At 42.7% G+C, this 2,968-nt stretch overlaps 1 pseudogene; it reads left to right on the top strand.

Moving 5' to 3' along the window:
• The first annotated feature begins 532 nt into the window (after positions 1-532).
• Positions 533-2,968, top strand: part of LOC116701963 (olfactory receptor 10K1-like) — a 2,976-nt pseudogene continuing 540 nt past the window's right edge.

The following is a 2,968-nucleotide window of genomic DNA, read 5'->3' as shown; positions in this document are numbered from 1 at the left end:
AGTACCTCCTTCTACAACTCAATAACTTCCCTTTTCACAGAAAAAAATCAAGAACATCCACCAGCATATTGGATCAATCCCTCACCTCAGCATCTCAGATGACTTTCACCCATCCTCACACTCATTCTCCTCCTTCCAGCCAGAAATCCCAGAACTCACCCGGAAATCCAAGCAATCTACTTGACAACTTAATCCCCTCCCCACAAAACTTGTTAAAGCCGCCTTCCTTCCCTGGTTCCCCTTATCTCTGCTATCATCCACTCCTCGCTCACCATTGGAACTGTCCCTACATCCTTCAAAACTGCTGCCATAACCCCTATTTTGAAAAAACCTGGTGCCGACCCATCCAACTTCAACAACTTCCGTCCTATATCCAATCTACCCTTCATCTCCAAAATTATTGAAAAAATCAGTTGCCACTCAACTCCAGTCTCACCCATCCCACAATAACCTGTATGAACAGTTCCAGTCTGGTTTCCCCCCCCTCCATATCACTGAAACAGCACTCGTCAAAATCACCAACGACCTCCTCATGGCAGCTGATTCTGGACTCCTCACCGTCCTCATCCTTCTCGACCTGAGTGGAGCCTTTGACACCATCTGTCACACCCCCCTCCTCAATAGGCTATCTACCATCGGCATCACCCACACTCCGTTAGACTGGTTCATATCTTACCTCTCATGCCGCATGCCGTTCGTTCAACTCATGTCTTGTAAATGCATTCCCTCCTCCGTCATTTCCGGTGTGCCCCAGGGCTCTGTCCTGGGGCCCCTAGTCTTCATCATTTACCTGCTTCCCCTCTTCAAAATCTTCCACAAATTTAATATTCACTTCCACTGTTACGCTGATGACACCCAGCTCTACCTCTCCACCAAACCCTCGTCCACTCTCCCTCCCACCTCCCTGACAGATTACATCTCTTCCACCTACGCAACATCAAATGCATCCGCTCCTCCCTTACCCCCCACACTGCCGCCATCCTGGTCCACAGTCTTGTCACATCCTGTCTGGATTACTGCAATCCTTTGTAAGAATTCATATTATGGCAAGAACCAATCAGCTAAGTAAAGGGAAACAAGTGGCCATCATTACTTTAAGAAATGAAGGTCAGTTTGTCCAGAAAATTGCGAAAACTTTGAATGTGTCCTCAAGTGCAGTTGCAAAAACCATCAAGCGCCACAACGAAACTGGCTCACATGAGGGCTGCCCCAGGAAAGGAAGACCAAGAGTCACCTCTGCTGCAAAGGGTAAATTCATCTGAGTCACCAACCTCAGAAATCACAAGTTATCAGCAGCTCAGATTAGAGAGCAGATGAATACCAAACCGAGCTCTAGCAGCAGAAACATCTCTAGAACAACTGTTAAGAGGAGACTAAATCAGGCGTTCATGGTCCACTAGCAGCTAGGAAGATCCAACAAGCAGAAGAGATGTGTTTGGGCCAAGAAACCCAAGGAATGGACATTAGACCAGTGAAATCTGTGCTTTGGTCTGATGAGTCCAAATTTGAAATCTTTGGTTACAAACGCTGTGTCTTTGTGACGGAGAAAAGGTGACCGGATGGGTTCTACATGCCTGGTTCCCACCGTGTAGCATGGAGGAGGAGGTGTGATGGTGTGGGGTGCTTTGCTGGTGACACTGTTGGGGATTTATTCAAAATTGAAGACATACTGAACCAGCATGACTACCACAGCATCCTGCAGCGGCATGCCATCCCATCCGGTTTGCGTTTAGTTGGACCATCATTATTTTTTTTTTAAAGAACAATGACTCCAAAACACCTCCAGGGTGTCAAACCCAATCCAGATGGTTTGGGGTAAGCTGGACCGCAGAGTGGAGGCAAAAGGACCAAAAACTTTTGAGCATTCTGGGAACTCCTTCAAGATTGTTGGGAAACCATTTCAGGTGACTACCTCTGTAAGCTCATCAAGAGAATGCCAAGAGTGTGCAAAGCAGTATTCAGATCAAAGGGTGGCTACTTTGAAGAAACTAGAATATAAGACATGTTTTCAGTTATTTCACACATTTTTGTCAAGTACAGCTTTGATGCCTTCAGTTATAATCTACAATGTAAATAGTCATGAAAATAAAGGAAATGCGTTGAATGAGAAGGTGTAACCAAACTTTTGGCCTGTACTGTAAAAACTATACTGTACTGTAAGAAAATCTGCATTTACGTATACAAATAACAAACATATTAGATAATAACCATCGGTCTCCTGGGTGAAAGTCCTGACAGGACTACCACAGCCAATATTTTGAAATGGAAAGATTACAAAATGGAGCACGTGCTCAAGAACAGAGGTCAAACAACGCTGCGACTTCAGGTCTCAAGAGTTTGATTAGGTTCTTCATGTATTAGTGACTATGTTGGTGGAAGATTAATGAGATCCTTGGAGGGAGAAGTAATCTTATAAAAAGTTCCACAGCGTCAAACAGTTCACTTCTGAGTTTTGGAATGAACACACACAAGCGACTATCATGGTCAGAGAACCTAGAAAGATGAAAGTGAGATATATTTCAATAATTAATTCATAGACGCTGTGGTATAAATTTCCTGTTTTATTATTGTTTATACTTATTATACCATCTCAACTTCATGGATGACTTAAATTACCTATTTACTCTGGAGCGGCTGGGAAGTTAACAAATACAGATTTTTTTTATTTTTTTATTATGTTCATACTTATTCTTATCTGCAGTAATTGATTATGTGTACCTTAGCTGTTCACCAAAACCTCCATGAGCCTATGTATATTTTCATTGCAGCTTTGTTAGTGAACTCATTTATTTACAGCGTTAATATCTACCCAAAGCTTTTGATTGACTTTTTATCTGAAAAACAGACCACGTCTTATTCAGCCTGTCTTTTTCAGTTTTATATATTTTATACTTTAAGTGGTTCAGAATCCTTACTGTTGGCAGCCATGGCCTATGACAGATATGTGTCTATATGTAAACCTCTGCAA

Source organism: Etheostoma spectabile, chromosome 2 (genome assembly GCF_008692095.1).
Source record: "Etheostoma spectabile isolate EspeVRDwgs_2016 chromosome 2, UIUC_Espe_1.0, whole genome shotgun sequence".
Taxonomy (NCBI): Eukaryota; Metazoa; Chordata; class Actinopteri; order Perciformes; family Percidae; genus Etheostoma; species Etheostoma spectabile.
The sequence above is the reverse complement of the archived record's forward strand: the minus strand, read 5'-3'. Positions and strand labels throughout refer to the sequence as shown.